Here is a 19,896-nt window from a genome sequence, read left to right on the forward strand (position 1 = left end):
GACGACTACTGCAACTCTGTAACGCTGATCCTGCCGCCTTCTCGACTGGTTTCCTGGTGGTGCATGCTGTGGGGGTAGTCTGCCTCCTCTCTGCACTAGAAGCTCCGAAGAAATCTCCCGTGGGTCGACGGAATCGTCCCCCTGCAACCGCAGGCACCAAAGAACTGCATCACCGGTACCTTGGGTCTCCTCTCAGCACAACGAGCGAGGTCCCTTGAATCCAGCAACTCTGTCCAAGTGACTCCCACAGTCCAGTGACTCTTCAGTCCAAGTTTGGTGGAGGTAAGTCCTTGCCTCCCCACGCCAGACTGCATTGCTGGAAACCGCGACTTTTGCAGCTACTCCGGCCTCCGTGCACTTCCGGCGGAAATCCTTTGTGCACAGTCCAGCCTGGGTCCACGGCACTCTAACCTGCATTGCACGACCTCCTAAGTTGTTCTCCGGCGACGTGGGACTCCTTTGTGCGACTTCAGGTGAGCACCGTTTCACGCATCCTTGTAGTGCCTGTTTCTGGCACTTCTGCGGGTGCTGCCTGCTGCTGAGAGGGCTCCTTGTCTTGCTCGACGCCCCCTCTGTCCCCTGACGCAATTGGCGACATCCTGGTCCCTCCTGGGCCACAGCAGCATCCAAAAACCCTTACCGCACGATTTGCAGCTAGCAAGGCTTGTTGGCGGTCTTTCGGCGGGAAAACACTTTTGCACGACTCTCCATGGCGTGAGGGATCCGTCCTCCAAAGGAGAAGTCTCTAGCCCTTGTCGTTCTTGCAGAAACTGATGCTTCTACTGTCCAGTAGCAGCATCTTTGCACCCACAGCTGGCATTTCCTGGGCATCTGCCCATCTCCGACTTGCTTGTGACTTTTGGACTTGGTCCCCTTGTTCCACAGGTACCCTCATTGTTGCAGTGTTGGTTTGTGTCTTTCCTGCAGAATTCCGCTATCACGACTTCTATGTCCTTTGGGGAACTTTAGTGCACTTTGCACTCACTTTTCAGGGTCTTGGGGTGGGCTATTTTTCTAACCCTTACTATTTTCTAATAGTCCCAATGACCCTCTACAAGATCACATAGGTTTGGGGTCCATTTGTGGTTCGCATTCCACTTTTGGAGTATATGGTTTGTGTTGCCCCTATCCCTATGTGTCCCCATTGCATCCTATTGTAACTATACATTGTTTGCACTGTTTTCTAATACTATTACTGCATATTTTGGTATTGTGTACATATATCTTGTTTATATTTGCTATCCTCATACTGAGGGTACTCACTGAGATACTTTTGGCATATTGTCATAAAAATAAAGTACCTTTATTTTTAGTATATCTGTGTATTGTGTTTTCTTATGATATTGTGCATATGACACTAAGTGGTACTGTAGGAGCTTCACTCGTCTCCTAGTTCAGCCTAAGCTGCTCTGCTAAGCTACCATTATCTATCAGTCTATGCTGCTAGACACCCTATACACTAATAAGGGATAAGTGGGCCTGGTGCCTGGTGCAAGGTGCAAGTACCCCTAGGTACTCACTACAAGCCAGTCCAGCCTCCTACATTGGTTGTGCAGCGGTGGGATAAGTGCTTTGAGACTACTTACCACTCTTGTCATTGTACTTTTCATAAGAGAAAAATATACAAAACAAGTTCAGTGTATGTACACATAATTAAAAAGTTTTGCATTTCCTCTTTTCACTCTTTTCTAAAGTGCTGAAAAGTACTTCTAAACTTTCGAAAGTTCTTAAAAGTTTAAAAAGTTTTTTTTTCCTGTCTTTCTAAAAGCTCTAAACACTTTTTTATCACTTTTTCTGTCACTTAAACTCTTTCTAAAATGTCTGGCACAGGCCAAAATGTTGATCAGTCCAAACTTGCATATGACCACCTTAGCTGGAAAGGAGCAAGGAGTCTCTGTGTAGAAAGAGGTTTGAGTGTAGGGAAGAATCCTTCCTTGGAATTATTGCTTAACATGCTTAGAGAACAAGATAAGGCCACAAGGGCCCCATCTGTTGAAAAAGTAGCTAATGGTTCCCAATCTGATCCAGGGACTCCCCTAGAAAAAGATTCAGGAAAGAAACTTCCTAGCCTGCCCATTACTAGACAGTCTAGCATAGTTGGTACTGATGTTGAGTCACACCATACAGATAGTGTTGTCTCACATCATAGCAAGAGCATTCATTCTCACCACAGTAGAACTGATGTTTCTGTTAACCAAGCTGTTAGGATGCCTTCTGTAAGGGACAGGTGTCCTTCTGTCCATTCTCACCATACTTCTGTTTCAAGACATGTCCCTCCCACCCACCCTGATGACAGATTGTTAGAAAGGGAGCTCAATAGATTGAGAGTGGAACAAACCAGACTGAAGCTCAAGAAGCAACAGCTGGATTTGGATAGACAGTCCTTAGAAGTAGAGAAGGAGAGACAGAAACTGGGTTTAGAGACCCATGGTGGCAGCAGCAGTATTCCCAATAGTCATCCTGCAAAAGAGCATGATTCTAGAAATCTGCACAAGATAGTTCCCCCTTATAAGGAGGGGGATGACATTAACAAGTGGTTTGCTACACTTGAGAGGGCCTGTGTTGTACAGGATGTCCCTCAAAGGCAGTGGGCTGCTATCCTATGGCTATCATTTAGTGGAAAGGGCAGGGATAGGCTCCTTACTGTGAACGAAAGTGATGCCAATAATTTTACAGTTCTTAAGAATGCACTCCTGGATGGTTATGGCTTAACCACTGAACAATACAGGATAAAGTTCAGAGAGACCAAAAAGGAGTCTTCACAAGACTGGGTTGATTTAATTGACCATTCAGTGAAGGCCTTGGAGGGGTGGTTACATGGCAGTAAAGTTACTGATTATGACAGCATGTATAACTTGATCCTGAGAGAGCATATTCTTAATAATTGTGTGTCTGATTTGTTGCACCAGTACTTGGTGGACTCGGATCTGACATCTCCCCAAGAATTGGGAAAGAAGGCAGACAAATGGGTCAGAACAAGGGTGAACAGAAAAGTTCATACAGGGGGTGACAAAGATGGCAACAAGAAGAAGGATGGTAAGTCTTCTGACAAGGGTGGGGACAAATCTAAAAATGAGTCTTCATCAGGCCCACAAAAACACTCTGGTGGGGGTGGTGGGCCCAAATCCTCTTCAAATCAAAACAAAGAAAAGAAACCATGGTGCTATTTATGTAAAATAAAAGGCCATTGGACAACAGATCCCAGTTGTCCAAAGAAAAGCACCAAGCCTCCTACCACTACAACCCCTACTGCTACACCTAGTGTCCCTACTAATAGCAGTGGTGGTGGGAGCAAACCTACTAATAGCCAATCCAAGGGAGTAGCTGGGCTCACTTTTGGTAACTTAGTTGGGGTTGGTCTGATTAGGGAGACCACAGAGGCTGTGTTAGTCTCTGAGGGGGCTATTGATTTAGCCACCTTGGTTGCTTGTCCCCTTAACATGGATAAGTACAAGCAACTACCCCTAATAAATGGTGTTGAGGTTCAGGCCTACAGGGACACTGGAGCCAGTGTGACTATGGTCATAGAGAAACTGGTCCACCCTGAACAACACCTACTTGGTCACCAGTACCAAGTAACCGATGCTCACAACAACACACTTAGCCACCCCATGGCTGTTGTAAATCTCAACTGGGGGGGGGGGTTACTGGTCCAAAGAAAGTTGTGATAGCTTCAGATTTACCTGTAGACTGTCTATTAGGGAATGATTTGGAGACATCAGCTTGGTCAGATGTGGAGTTGGAGGCCCATGCAGCAATGCTGGGCATCCCAGGGCATATTTTTGCTTTAACCAGGGCTCAGGCCAAAAAGCAAAAAGGACAGGGTGACTTGGATCCTGGAACAATGGACCAAGTGCTCCCTAAAGCTAGGGCTAGTAGAAGTAAAGCACTTCCTACTATCCCTCCCTCTACAGTGGATTCTACTTCTGAGGAAGAAGAATTTCCACCCTGTGCAGAACCTACACCAGAGGAGCTGGAAGCAGACACTGCTGAGCTTTTGGGTGAAGGGGGGCCTGCCAGGGAGGAGCTGAGTGTGGCACAGCATACCTGTCCCACACTAGAGGGTCTAAGACAGCAAGCTGTCAAACAGGCTAATGGGGATGTCAGTGACTCTCACAGAGTTTACTGGGAGGACAACCTCTTGTACACTGAAGCAAGGGATCCTAAACCTGGAACTGCCAGGAGGTTAGTGATTCCTCAGGAGTACAGAAAGTTCCTCCTAACTCTAGCCCACGACATTCCCCTAGCTGGGCATCTAGGACAAATGAAAACTTGGGGCAGGCTTGTTCCCTTGTTTCATTGGCCTAGAATGTCTGAGGACACAAAATAATTTTGTAAGTCCTGTGAAACCTGTCAAGCCAGTGGCAAGACAGGTGGCACCCCAAAGGCACCCCTTATTCCACTGCCTGTGGTTGGGGTTCCCTTTGAAAGGGTAGGGGTTGACATAGTTGGCCCCCTTGACCCTCCTACTGCTTCAGGCAATAGGTTTATCTTGGTGGTAGTGGACCATGCCACAAGATATCCTGAAGCAATTCCTTTAAGGACCACTACAGCACCTGCAGTGGCAAAGGCCCTCCTGGGAATATTTTCTAGGGTGGGCTTCCCAAAGGAAGTAGTATCAGACAGGGGAAGCAATTTCATGTCTGCTTACTTAAAGGCCATGTGGAAGGAGTGTGGTGTGACTTACAAGTTCACTACACCCTATCATCCACAAACAAATGGACTGGTGGAGAGATTTAACAAAACTCTCAAAGGCATGATTATGGGACTCCCAGAAAAACTCCGCAGGAGATGGGATATCCTTTTACCATGCCTCCTTTTTGCCTACAGGGAGGTACCCCAGAAAGGAGTGGGCTTCAGCCCCTTTGAACTCCTCTTTGGACACCCTGTTAGGGGTCCACTAACACTTGTCAAGGAGGGTTGGGAACAACCTTTAAAAGCTCCAAAGCAAGATATTGTGGATTATGTACTTGGCCTCAGATCAAGGATGGCTGAGTATATGAAAAATGCCAGTAAAAACCTTCAGGGCAGCCAAGAGCTCCAGAAGCAATGGCATGATCAGAAGGCTGTTTTGGTTCAGTACCAACCAGGGCAGAAAGTGTGGGTCTTGGAGCCTGTGGCCCCAAGAGCACTCCAAGATAAATGGAGTGGACCCCACATAATTGTTGAAAAAAGGGTGAAGTCACCTACTTAGTTGACTTAGGCACTGCCAGGAGTCCCCTTAGGGTGCTCCATGTCAATCGCCTAAAACCCTACTATGACAGGGCTGATCTCACCCTGCTCATGGCAACTGATGAGGGACAGGAAGAAGACAGTGATCCTCTACCTGATCTCTTCTCTTCCACAGAACAAGATGCTCTAGTGGAAGGTGTAGTTTTGGCTGATTGTCTTACTGCCGAGCAGAAAGACCATTGCATAAATCTCCTGGGTCAGTTTTCTGAACTCTTCTCTACTGTGCCAGGTACCACTTCTTGGTGTGAGCACACTATAGATACTGGAGACAGCTTGCCTGTCAAAAGTAAGATCTATAGGCAGCCTGACCATGTCAGAGACTGCATAAAGCAAGAGGTGCAGAAAATGTTAGAACTGGGAGTGGTTGAGCACTCTGAAAGTCCATGGGCCTCTCCTGTGGTACTTGTACCAAAACCTCATTCCAAGGATGGAAAGAAGGAAATGCGGTTTTGTGTAGATTATAGAGGTCTCAACCAGGTAACCAAAACTGATGCTCACCCTATACCCAGGGCAGATGAGCTCATAGATACACTGGCATCTGCCAAGTATCTAAGCACTTTTGATTTGACTGCAGGGTATTGGCAGATCAAATTATCAGAAAATGCTAAACCTAAAACTGCATTTTCAACCATTGGAGGCCATTACCAATTCACAGTAATGCCTTTTTGATTGAAAAATGCAACTGCCACTTTTCAGAGGTTGGTGAACACAGTCCTGCAAGGGCTGGAAGCTTTTAGTGCAGCATATTTGGACGATATAGCTGTCTTTAGCTCCAGTTGGGATGATCACCTGGTCCACCTATGGAAAGTTTTAGAGGCCCTGCAAAAGGCAGGCCTCACTATCAAGGCTTCAAAGTGCCAGATAGGGCAGGGGAAGGTGGTTTATCTGGGACACCTTGTTGGTGGGGAACAGATTGCACCACTTCAGGGGAAAATCCAAACTATTATAGATTGGGTTCCCCCTACTACTCAGACTCAGGTGAGAGCCTTCCTAGGCCTCACTGGGTATTACAGGAGGTTCATTAAGAACTATGGCTCCATTGCAGCCCCTCTTAATGACCTCACATCCAAAAAGATGCCTAAAAAGGTATTGTGGACAGCTAACTGTCAGAAAGCTTTTGAGGAGCTGAAGCAGGCCATGTGCTCTGCACCTGTCCTGAAAAGCCCTTGTTACTCTAAAAAATTCTATGTCCAAACTGATGCATCTGAATTAGGAGTAGGGGCAGTCCTATCACAACTTAATTCTGAGGGCCAGGATCAACCTGTTGCTTTTATTAGTAGGAGGTTGACCCCTAGAGAAAAGCGTTGGTCTGCCATTGAGAGGGAGGCCTTTGCTGTGGTCTGGGCACTGAAGAAGTTGAGGCCATACTTGTTTGGCACTCACTTCATTGTTCAGACAGACCACAAACCTCTACTTTGGCTAAAACAAATGAAAGGTGAAAATCCTAAATTGTTGAGGTGGTCCATATCCCTACAGGGAATGGACTATACAGTGGAACATAGACCTGGGAGTAGCCACTCCAATGCAGATGGACTCTCCAGATATTTCCACTTAGACAATGAAGACTCATCAGGTCATGGCTAGTCTTATTGTCCTTCGTTTGGGGGGGGGGGTTGTGTAGGAAAGTACCATCTTTCCTGGCATGTTACCCCCATTTTTCACTGTATATATGTTGTTTTAGTTGTATGTGTCACTGGGACCCTGCTAGTCAGGGCCCCAGTGCTCATAAGTGTGCCTGAATGTGTTACCTGTGTTATGACTAACTGTCTCACTGAGGCTCTGCTAATCAGAACCTCAGTGGTTATGCTCTCTCATTTCTTTCAAATTGTCACTAACAGGCTAGTGATCAATTTTACCAATTTACATTGGCTTACTGGAACACCCTTATAATTCCCTAGTATATGGTACTGAGGTACCCAGGGTATTGGGGTTCCAGGAGATCCCTATGGGCTGCAGCATTTCTTTTGCCACCCATAGGGAGCTCTGACAATTCTTACACAGGCCTGCCACTGCAGCCTGAGTGAAATAACGTCCACGTTATTTCACAGCCATTTTACACTGCACTTAAGTAACTTATAAGTCACCTACATGTCTAACCTTTACCTGGTAAAGGTTGGGTGCTAAGTTACTTAGTGTGAGGGCACCCTGGCACTAGCCAAGGTGCCCCCACATTGTTGAGGGCCAATTCCCGGGACTTTGTGAGTGCGGGGACACCATTACATGCGTGCACTACATATAGGTCACTACCTATATGTAGCTTGACAATGGTAACTCCGAATATGGCCATGTAATATGTCTATGATCATGGAATTGCCCCCTCTATGCCATCCTGGCATAGTTGGCACAATCCCATGATCCCAGTGGTCTGTAGCACAGACCCTGGTACTGCCAAACTGCCTTTCCCGGGGTTTCACTGCTGCTGCTGCTGCCAACCCCTCAGACAGGCATCTGCCCTCCTGGGGTCCAGCCAGGCCTGGCCCAGGATGGCAGAACAAAGGACTTCCTCTGAGAGAGGGTGTTACACCCTCTCCCTTTGGAAAATGGTGTGAAGGCAGGGGAGGAGTAGCCTCCCCCAGCCTCTGGAAATGCTTTCTTGGGCACACATGGTGCCCATTTCTGCATAAGCCAGTCTACACCGGTTCAGGGACCCCTTAGCCCTGCTCTGGCGCGAAACTGGACAAAGGGAAGGGGAGTGACCACTCCCCTGACCTGTACCTCCCCTGGGAGGTGCCCAGAGCTCCTCCAGTGTGCTCCAGACCTCTGCCATCTTGGAAACAGAGGTGCTGCTGGCACACTGGACTGCTCTGAGTGGCCAGTGCCATCAGGTGACGTCAGAGACTCCTTCTGATAGGCTCCTTCAGGTGTTGCTAGCCTATCCTCTCTCCTAGGTAGCCAAACCCTCTTTTCTGGCTATTTAGGGTCTCTGTCTCTGGGGATTCCTTAGATAACGAATGCAAGAGCTCATCCGAGTTCCTCTGCATCTCTCTCTTCACCTTCTGCCAAGGAATCGACTGCTGACCGCGCTGGAAGCCTGCAAAACTGCAACATAGTAGCAAAGACGACTACTGCAACTCTGTAACGCTGATCCTGCCGCCTTCTCGACTGTTTTCCTGGTGGTGCATGCTGTGGGGATAGTCTGCCTCCTCTCTGCACTAGAAGCTCCGAAGAAATCTCCCGTGGGTCGACGGAATCGTCCCCCTGCAACCACAGGCACCAAAGAACTGCATCACCGGTACCTTGGGTCTCCTCTCAGCACAACGAGCGAGGTCCCTTGAATCCAGCAACTCAGTCCAAGTGACTCCCACAGTCCAGTGACTCTTCAGTCCAAGTTTGGTGGAGGTAAGTCCTTGCCTCCCCACGCCAGACTGCATTGCTGGAAACCGCGACTTTTGCAGCTACTCCGGCCTCCGTGCACTTCCGGCGGAAATCCTTTGTGCACAGTCCAGCCTGGGTCCACAGCACTCTAACCTGCATTGCACGACCTCCTAAGTTGTTCTCCGGCGACGTGGGACTCCTTTGTGCGACTTCGGGTGAGCACCGTTTCACGCATCCTCGTAGTGCCTGTTTCTGGCACTTCTGCGGGTGCTGCCTGCTGCTGAGAGGGCTCCTTGTCTTGCTCGACGCCCCCTCTGTCCCCTGACGCAATTGGCGACATCCTGGTCCCTCCTGGGCCACAGCAGCATCCAAAAACCCTTACCGCACGATTTGCAGCTAGCAAGGCTTGTTGGCGGTCTTTCGGCGGGAAAACACTTCTGCACAACTCTCCACGGCGTGTGGGATTCGTCCTCCAAAGGGGAAGTCTCTAGCCCTTGTCGTTCTTGCAAAAACCGACGCTTCTACTGTCCAGTAGCAGCATCTTTGCACCCACAGCTGGCATTTCCTGGGCATCTGCCCATCTCCGACTTGCTTGTGACTTTTGGACTTGGTCCCCTTGTTCCACAGGTACCCTCGACTGGAAATCCATCGTTGTTGCAGTGTTGGTTTGTGTCTTTCCTGCAGAATTCCCCTATCACGACTTCTATGTCCTTTGGGGAACTTTAGTGCACTTTGCACTCACTTTTCAGGGTCTTGGGGTGGGCTATTTTTCTAACCCTTACTATTTTCTAATAGTCCCAGCGACCCTCTACAAGGTCACATAGGTTTGGGGTCTATTCGTGGTTCGCATTCCACTTTTGGAGTATATGGTTTGTGTTGCCCCTATCCCTATGTGTCCCCATTGCATCCTATTGTAACTATACATTGTTTGCACTGTTTTCTAATACTATTACTGCATATTTTGGTATTGTGTACATATATCTTGTGTATATTTGCTATCCTCATACTGAGGGTACTCACTGAGATACTTTTGGCATATTGTCATAAAAATAAAGTACCTTTATTTTTAGTATATCTGTGTATTGTGTTTTCTTATGATATTGTGCATATGACACTAAGTGGTACTGTAGGAGCTTCACTTGTCTCCTAGTTCAGCCTAAGCTGCTCTGCTAAGCTACCATTATCTATCAGCCTATGCTGCTAGGCACCCTATACACTAATAAGGGATAACTGGGCCTGGTGCAAGGTGCAAGGTGCAAGTACCCCTTGGTACTCACTACAAGCCAGTCCAGCCTCCTACACAGCAGCTCTGCAATTTTATGCCGCTTGGGTTCCAAGAGCTTTCTAATATCGAGTATAGCAGTGTGGTCCCCTGTAACTAGCCTGCATCTATTTCATATTTTGTGCCTTACAATAGCTGTCCGGCCCGGCACAGTGTTTGGGTTCTCCTACCCATGGTGGGTACCACGCACTGCTGTACTCCCCCCCGCCATTACTTGACTTACTCTGCAGTAGTCCACGCTCACCCCAGACCTGCAGCAATTCGTGTGTCCTAAACAGGTTAACCGACCTCTAAGCAGTAGATGTGACTTACAGCAGCTGATATAGGTGTAACCCCTTTAAGTTGGTTAGTAGAAAAGCCCGTTATTTACACTATGTAGAAATGGCAAAAAACGTCAGCTCGAACTGAATGGTTAAGCTCAATTATTATTTGTAAGAAAGATCGCATGTATATGGGCAGAGGGCAATTTTATCACAGGGAGTAGTTGTAATGCTGATCATCATTGCACTGACTGTAGTGTTGGTTCCTTGTGGGGTTAAAAAAGGCTTCAGTTAAGTTTGAGTATGCAGGCTTCATCATTGTTAACGGAAGCCAAGACTGGGTGGCATCTAGAACAACTTTGTGGTTATTTTGGATCTGTGCATGGAACGCTGCAAGAGTCTTGGAAACAGCCCCGAGAAGAATGTCTAACCGGTTTGAAGGAGATTGCTTTGATTCAGTGTGCAAGTGTTCGTGTGGTCATTAGTCAACTGCGCCATCTACTGGGCATCAATGTACTTTGATTATATGGCGGATGTAAGTAGTGTTGCCCTGCTTTTACAGTTCAGGCACACACGGTGTAAAGAACAACAAATTGCCTGAAACATTCACAAGAAGTTGCATTGATTCTATTGCGTTCACTACACTGTTGACCCGAAGATCAATTTTCTTAGGGCACATCTTTTATTACACTACTGAGTGCAGCGCCAGCCAAGATCAAAGCTTGTTCCGGGAGGCTGGCATGCACACAAGCTTTTGCTAGATTTTCCCAAAAAAACATCGGCAACACTAACAGGTCTCGCCCATGGAAGAGCTATTGGCTTGGCCAATGTGTTTTAGCCATGCTGTACACAGGGTGGCTGCTGTCCAACATTGCTAAAGTTTAGTGGCATGGAGCAGAGTCTTGTGGAGTGTCGTAGAGTGGAATGCTGAAGAGTGGAGTAGTGTTGTAGAGTGGACAGGCAGAGAGTGTCATGTACTGGAGAGGCATAGTGTGGAGTAGCGTAAAATAGCACATACTATAGTGGTACAGCGTGCAGTGACATTGAGTGCAGTGGCATTGAACTCAGCGGCATGCAATGCAGCAAAGTAGAATGTAGTGTGGTAGATTAGAGTGGTGCACAGTAGAGTGCAGTGGCAGAGTGGAGTGGCACAGAGTAGAGTGGCGCAGAGTGCATTGGCATAGAATGCAGTGGCATAGAGTTAAGTGATAAAGAGGGGAGTGACAGAGTAGAGTCGAGTGGCATAGTGTGCAGTGGTGTAGAGTGCAGAGTAGTGTTGAGTGGCATAGAGTGCAGGTGCGTAGAGTGGTGCAGAGTAGCATAGAATGGTGCAGAATATAATGTTGTAGAGTGCAGTGGCTTAGGATGTAGTGGTGCATAGTGGAGTACCGCAGAGTCCAGGTGTGGACAATGCGGTTTTGCAGAGTAGAGTGTCAGAGTGCAGTGGAGTAGAATGACATAGAGAGCACTGGCATGCATAGAGTACAGTGATAAGAGTGTAGTGCAGTTGTATAGAGTGCATTGGTGTAGAATGCAGTGGTTAAGAGTAGAGTGATGTAGAGAGCAGTGGCACAGAGCGGAATGGCACAGAGTGGAGTAGAGTGGAGTAGACTGCAGTGGAGTAGAGTAGATTGTTTCAGAGTAGAGTGAAGTGGCACGGAGTGGAGCAGTGCAGAGTAGAGTACAGTTGTGAAGAGTGGCATAGACTGTAATGGCATAGAGTAAAATGATGTAGAGTGCAGTGTCATAGAGTGCAATGGTACAGAGTAGATTAGAGTTGCATACAGTGGGTTGGCGTAGAGTGAAGGGGCTTAGAGTTGATTTTACAAAGTAAAGTGCATTGTCATAAAGTGTAGTGGCGTACAGTGCCGTGTTGCAGAGTGGCATAGAGTACAGTGGCACAGAGCTGAGTTATGCAGAGTAGAATATTGTGGCCTAGACTGGAGTGGTGTACAATGCAGTAACAATGCAGTAACAAAGAGTGTAGTGGTGAAGAGTAGAGTGGCAAGCAGTGCGTTAGCATAGAGTAGAGTAGTACAGGGTAGTGTAGAGAGGTGTAGCGTGAAGTGACATAGAGTGGAGTGATTCAGAATGCAGTGGTGTGGAGTGGTGTAAAGTGGAATGGTGCAGAGTGGAGTGCAGTGGTGTGGAGTGGTACAGAGTAGAGTGTAGTAGCGTAGAGCGGAGTATGCATAGTATGGTTGAACACTGCCATTAGAGGCAAACACATTTTCAATTGAAGTGACCATTACATTTCCACAGACATACAGTTTTACTAATACAACTTTACAGTGCACATACAGAAATGTGCGGACATTGCATCACCTAGCGTAATGATTTGTTTTGATCATATAAATAAAATGTTTGTTTTCAACACATTTCAGAAATAACAACAAATGTGCTTCATTTGTGTTATTAATTCTGATAAATTCTGAAATACTTACGCAGTTCATTTAAATGTTATTGTATGCTAAAACAAATGCTTTACTACCCCCAGTAGTAAGAGAGATCGTCACATAAATCCTGTCACTTTGAAGTCAGAGAAAGAAAAGTAAAAAAGCTCCCTCAGAAGACAGAGCCTGACATGTGACCTCTGCTGTTGAATGCGCAGCAAATTTGACAAAATAAGAAGAAGATTTAAAGGCCTGCTTACAGAAAGGGAATTGAAGGATACAGTAAACACGGTTTAGGTAATTAGGCAATGGGAGGGACAAACCGAACCTGGAGAGCCTAAAGCATAGAAAGCCAGAAAATGAGAGTTACAAAGCTAAAGCTGGTCAACGGGTGGAATGCATTCCCAGGTCAACTTTCTGAAAGTCCCCAAGATGTCTTTTAGCAAACCAGACAGGCTGTAACCTAAAAAGGATTCCTCAATCTCTGAAAATAGTCCCAGGTGGTTCTCGCTCACTTGAAGATTGTTCAAAGACACTAGGTGACAGCTAATCTCATCCTGTAGTCTGGGTTGGAGTCGATCCATGTCTGATCCTTCTGCCCTTGTGATATAGGTTTAGAACAATGAAAGAACCCTCACAATTTATCCTGCTTGAGTTAGGGCTGGAGCAATTGTCACCACCATTCTTATGAACTGTGGGTGCAGTAGAGTGCTACGTCTCAACAATCACAGTGTAGCCTGAGTGGTAGTAATGGGGCAACTGTGTTATCTGTGTTGTGGGCTGGAGTTGTTTGTTTGTATTTCCCGCCTTCAGTTTGTGAGATGAAACTGAGCACTGTGCTTATGACTCACTCCAAAACAAAGTGGAGTATGTCTGTAGAATTTGACATGGCATTAGATCAATGGTTCCCTTTATCAATGGGTGTTTTCCTATCATGAGATCTGTGTGTCAAGGAAAGCCACTGCAAGAGAAAAGTCTCAACAATGTAAATGGGCACCCTAGTGTAATCTTCATTTGCCCTGTCCTAGTCAAGAGACAGAGGGACAGTTGGTGGTTGTTAATGTAAAGCTTTTACTGTGTGTGCTTTTGATAGACTCCATTCACAGTGTTTGGTCATTGAACCTCACTGATCTTCTAAACTAACTTGCTTATACTAGCATATGGTGGGATTATGAATGATGACCATTGTGAGAAGTATTATTTGGGCACTACCAGGTAACAGTGTTGACCCCAGAAGTATGAGCATTTGTCAAACAACGTCTCCAAGTACACAGCACATGTGCATTCAGTGCCAAGTGACATGAGCATAATCTGATTCGAACACAGGTGGATCTACATGAAAGTTAGCAAGTGCTAAGTAAATCAGAAAGACAAAGTGCTAAAAACCTACATTGCTGTTATGAGCTAGAAAAATGAGCCGCTACCACACATCATTTAACACAATTTTACAGAAATTGACATATCATGAATGAGTTCACTTAACTAACAGCTTTGACTTGCCCTGCAGCTGTTGACTTAAATTACCAACCATGAATCAATAGATCTTAATCTACTTTAAAAAAGTTGATGTACCCTAATCCAGTTACATAGCTTGAGGCAGTTGACTCACCCATCACTTCCCATGAACCATGACATAAAATGTTTCTTCTACCCATTTTATATCATCTACAGTATCACAAATTGTCACTCTACACTTCATCAAAAGTCATTTTTGAGAAACCTCAGTGCTCCAGTCTCTGGTATCTCTCAAGTTAAATACCTCTCCTTGTCTTTTTAAAGAGATGATGCCCATTCATCAGTCAATGATAACTAGGTTTTTGACGTTAAATATATTCTCAGCAAAGCCTCTAGGGATTAACTAATCCCATAAGACTGGTCCTATCAAAGATACTTATTTATTCATTCTGACAAATACCACAGCGTTTTGTTTCAGGTTCTTTTTATAGATGCAAGCGTATTGGAGAACTATTGGGGTACGATTATGTATGGAAACACATTACTATTGCTGTAATAATGAAAATAATGAATGTGTGTGATTGTTAGTATATTGGTATTTCACATTAATATCAATCCCAGAATATCATCCTACCAGAATATCATGCATAGAATATAGAGGACCAAAGTATTGTGAAGGTAAGATTGGATAGATAAGTATAGCTTTACTTTGCTTAACTAAACATCTATGTACTTTAAACATACATAGATCTTCAAGGTACATAGATATTTAGTTAAGAATAGTACATCTATAATAACCTATATAAACTCACCTTCATGGTATTTTGGTTCTTAATATTATTTGCACAATATCCTGGTAGCACAGTTTCTGCTGTGAATATTTCAACATATAGGCCCTCATTACAACCTCTGCGGTCTTTTCAAAAGAGTGTTACCGTCCGCTGGCCCTGCGGAAAAGTCACATAAACATTGCTGCCGGCTCGTAATACAGCCGGCGGCAATGCTGATGTGCAGCGTGTGCAGTAGCACCCGTCGTGCATTTCACTCCCTGAAATTCAGGCAGTGAAATGCGTGACGGGGCTGTGTCAGGGGGCCCCTCAAGTCCCTCTTTCCACCAGCCTTTCCATGGCGGTGTTTACCGCCATGGCCAGGCTGCGGGTCGGGGACTCATAATCCCCAGGGCACCGATGCTGGCACCACTGCCCTGGGAAATTTTGCCTGGCGGTATTGTGGAGAGGCCGGCGGTATGGCCGTGGCTATAGCGCCACAGTCATAATTGTTGGGGGAACACCGCCAGCCTTTTGGCAGTATTACCGCCAGCTTACCGCCGGCCGCCAGGGTTAAAATGAGGCCCATAATCAGCATATTTGCTTTCTTACTCATTCTTTTGTATGACACATCCTAAGTACATCCAATCAGTTAGAAAATAACAAAGAGAGATTACTCCCATAGACAGAGGATGAAAAACGAATTGCCCAAAGGGTAGAGAGACTCTGGATCAGCTAAAGAGATGCATACTTAAATATATCCTTAAAAAGAGTATAGACTGTAGGGTATTCACAGAGATAAGCTTACATGTGAGTAAATCTGCATGCCTAAATTTACTCTCACACTTATGAATGGCTTTACTACTTTGGCTATTCATTACTCTGAATTGTAGATTTACATATTGTCAATTTATGATAGTAAATTTACAACTTGTAATTTTTCTTTTTTTATTGAGCGATGAGCATCAGTTAATACATTCATACAATGGGGCTGATTCACAAACTGCAATCTGTAGTACATTTTGTAGTACTGCGCAACATACTACAAAAAGTAATGCAAAGTGTAAATTTTTCTTTGCATATATGTGTGGAGTGCTCCACCCCAACTGCGGAGTATCAGCACATATAAGTATAGATTTTAGTCATAAATGTGGGAAGGACACAGGAAAGGGGGTTACAAAGGGCAGACTTGCTACTAAAGGGCAAGGGATTAGGGAACAAGTAGGCAGGTATAGTAAGGGTCAGGAAGGGGTTTAGGGAGGGGCGTCACCAACCCACATAATGGCTCGGTGTTAGAAATTGGGTTTTTGGTTGGCATTCAGGTTACCCTCTGTCCAAGCAAGAACCCTCACTCTAGTCAGGGTAAGTCACACACAATCCAAATTATCCTGTGCCCACCCTCTGGTAGCTTGGCACGAGCAGTCAGGCTTAACTTAGAAGGCAATGTGTAAGTATTTGTGCAATAAATCATACAATAACACAATATAGCACCACAAAAATACACCACACAGGGTTTAGAAAAATATAGAATATTTATCTGGATATTTGTAGATCAACACAATAAAAGATGCAATAAGAATTTGTAGAAATATCACTGAAAGGTGATATAAAGTGTCTTAAGTCTTTAAAAAGCAAACAAAGTCTCTTTCAAGCACAAAGTACCTGGTTTGGAGTGGAGAATCTCCGCAGAGGGCCGCAGAGGAGGAGATGCGTGGAAAAATGTGGGTGCGTCGGTTTCGTCCCTTCACACACAGACTTGCGTAGTTATTTTTCACGCGGGAGACGTGCGTTGTTCTGCGGGAGGAAAAATGGTGTGTGCGTCGGTTTTGCCCCTTCACACACGGACTTGCGTAGTTATTTTTCACTCGGGGAAGACGTGCGTCGTTTTCCGGCACGCGAGCCGACTCCTTCTGTGGGTCACGGGATTACCAGATGTCCCAGAGTCTGTGCATGGAATCCTAGGCTTGTTAACCGGCTGCGCATCGTTCCGGGGGGCTGTGCGTGGAATTTTCTTCCTCACGGCAGGCGTCGCGTCGATTTCCTTTCTGGAAGGCGGGCGGCGTTGTCCAGACGAGGCCGTGCATCGCAGTTCCGGTCGCACCGTAGGCGTCGTGTCGAGCAGCGTCTTTCTGGATCGGCGTACAGTGAATTTCTCACCGCGGAACAAACTGTGCGTCAAATTTTTCGGCGCACACGGCGTCCAGTTGAAAGAAATAAGTCTTTTTGTTCCTGAGACTTCAGGAAACAGGAGGCAAGCTCTATCCAAGCCCTTGGAGAGCACTTTTACAGCCAGACAAGAGTTCAGCAAGGCAGCAGGCCAACAGCAAGGCAGCAGTCCTTTGTAGAAGGCAGACAGATGAGTCCTTTGAGCAGCCAGGCAGTGCTCTTGGCAGGATGTAGGTTCTGGTTCAGGTTTCTTCTCCAGCAAGTGTCTGAGGTGGTAGGGCAGAGGCCCTGTTTTATACCCAAATATGCCTTTGAAGTGGGGGAGACTTCAAAGAGTGGCTTAGAAGTGCACCAGATCCCCTTTCAGTTCAATCCTGTCTGCCAGGGTCCCAGTAGGGGGTGTGGTAGTCCTTTGTGTCAGAGCAGGCCCTCCACCCTCCCAGCCCAGGAAGACCCATTCAAAATGCAGATGTATGCAAGTGAGGCTGAGTACCCTGTGTTTGGAGTGTGTCTGAGTGAATGCACAAGGAGCTGTCAACTAAACCTAGCCAGACGTGGATTGTAAGGTATAGAAGGATTTAAGTGCAGAGAAATGCTCACTTTCTAAAAGTGGCATTTCTAAAATAGTAATATTAAATCCAACTTCACCAGTCAGCAGGATTTTGTATTACCATTCTGGCCATACTAAATATGACTTTCCTACTCCCTTCGGATCAGCAGCTGTCACTTCAACAATGTATGAGGGCAGCCCCAATGTTAGCCTATGAAGGGAGCAGGCCTCACAGTAGTGTAAAAACGAATTTAGGAGTTTTACACTACCAGGACATGTAAACTACACAGGTACATGTCCTGCCTTTTACCCACACAGCACCCTGCTCTAGGGGTTACATAGGGCACACATTAGAGGTGTCTTATATGTAGAAAAAGGGGAGCTTTAGGCTTGGCAAGTACTTTTGAATGCCAAGTCGAAGTGGCAGTGAAACTGCACACAGGCTTTGCAATGGCAGGCCTGGGACAAGGTAAAGGGGCTACTTGAGTGGGTGGCACAACCAGTGCTGCAGGCCCACTAGTAGCATTTAATCTACAGGCCCTAGGCACATACAGTGCACATTACTAGGGACTTATAAGTATATTAAATAGTCCCATTGGGTATGATCCAAAGTTACCATGTCTAAAGGGAGAGAGCATATGCACTTTAGCACTGGTTAGCAGTGGAAAGTGCGCAGAGTCTAAAAGCCAGCAAAATTGGAGTCCAAAAAGTGGAGGGAGGTAGGAAAAAAGTTAGGGGTGACCCCCCTAAGGCATGTCAGTTCTAACATGTGTCCCCCCCAAGTGGGGAGAGCTACCCGACCTCCTGTGAGCTCTCATCGCTAAGGCGGAAGTATCTGGAGAGACCATCAGCATTGGCGAGGTCAACCCCTGGGCGATGCTCCACCGTAAAGTCCATCCCCTGTAGGGAAATGGACCACCTCAAGAGTTTTGGATTCTCACCCCTCATCTGCATGAGCCATCTGAGGGGCCTGTGGTCTGTCTGAACCCAGAAGTGAGTCCCAAACAGGTAGGGTCTTAGCTTCCACCATTTCTTCCTTCCCCCCTCTCTCGTCCTTCCCCCCTCTGGTTTTCTTCCCCCCCCCCTCCTTTTCTTCCTTCCCCATCCTCCTCCCCTCCTTCGATCTCTTTCCCCCCCCCTCCTTCCGCTTCCCTCCCCCCCACGTACCTTGTCTTGTGTCTTTGGTATTTCTGTTACCCTTCTCTTGGCTGCCCCTTATGTCCCCTTTTTTGTGTTCTCCACTGTCCTCCTCCTTGTCTCCTTGCTACTTCCCCTCCTCTCTCTCTTTCCTTCCCCCCCGCACAACTGCCTCCCCTTTTTTTTGTCCCTCTCAGTTTTTCAGTTAGTAGTTTGTCTAGTTTTTATCTACCTTCCTTTCTGTTCTCCACTTCTTCTCTCTCTCCCTGCTTCCCTCTGCTGATCCCCATTTCTCCATTTTCTCTTCTCTCTGTTCTCTGTCTCCATTTCTTCATTTTCTCTGATCCCTGTTCCCCTGCTCGTCTCCCCCTTTGGTTACTTCCCCCTCGTTTCTTTCCCCCGCCACCCCTTTTTCTTTCTTCTTTTCTTTTGTTCCCCTTTTGTTCCCTTTCTCCCCCCCTCCGCTCCCCTTCCCCTCTTTCTTAAACCCCCCACCTCACCCTCCTCCACACCCCCTTTTCTCTTTTTGTCCCCCCCTCTCTCTGCCTTGCTTCTTCTCCTTTCATTTTTCTTTTCTCCACCGCATCGCGCGACGGACCGCTTGGAACTCCATTTTCCAGCAGCCCCGTGCAGCACGCGAGGCTTCCAGGCGCAAGACTTCGGCTGGAGGCTTCCAGCCCCGGCTTCCCCGAGCACGCGCCTGCCTTTGTGCCGGCGCTTTCTCCCAGCTGGGGCACACATGTCCCCGGCAACCATACCGAGGCTAGAAACGCACCGCGGGCCTGCAGCGGTGATTCTCTCCACTTGATTCTCTCCACCTGAGACACGGCAATTTCTAATTACCGCGCTAATTGGGCACACCTCACACGCCGAGCTGCCATAAAAAGACTGTCTCCCCTCGACCACTTGTACCAAGCGGTCCAAGGAGAGGACGGCATACGCGCACGGCGAGCACCCCTTTGATGTAGTGAGTGACTGAAGGGACCACAGGCAGCACAGATAAGATTCTTCTTCTCCACCTCCCCTTTTCCCTTTTACTTATTATCCGTTTTTACAACTAATTGTAGCCATCTCTTGTGACTACCTTCCTCACAATACAGTATCTCTTTATTTATCTATTATTGATGGTGGGTTCCTAGTGGGGACCTCTCCTACTGTCTATTTATCTCTTTTAATCTACCCTACCCTTGGGTTAAACTTGTACCCCCCCCCATATATGACATTCCTCCCCTTTTCTCCCTGTCTGTTTCCTCCGTGTTTTTCCTTAGTGTTTGACTATAAGGGGACACTCCCCCTCCTGGATACCAGAGGCCAGTAGCCTCTAGGAAAGGGTAAGACT

General features: G+C 46.7%; 1 protein-coding gene across 1 annotated transcript in view; it reads left to right on the plus strand.

Moving 5' to 3' along the window:
• Positions 1–19,896, plus strand: part of SLCO2A1 (solute carrier organic anion transporter family member 2A1) — a 403,388-nt gene that overhangs the window by 210,393 nt on the left and 173,099 nt on the right. The gene's annotated exons all lie outside the window — the stretch shown is intronic.

Source organism: Pleurodeles waltl, chromosome 11 (genome assembly GCF_031143425.1).
Source record: "Pleurodeles waltl isolate 20211129_DDA chromosome 11, aPleWal1.hap1.20221129, whole genome shotgun sequence".
Classification (NCBI taxonomy): Eukaryota; Metazoa; Chordata; class Amphibia; order Caudata; family Salamandridae; genus Pleurodeles; species Pleurodeles waltl.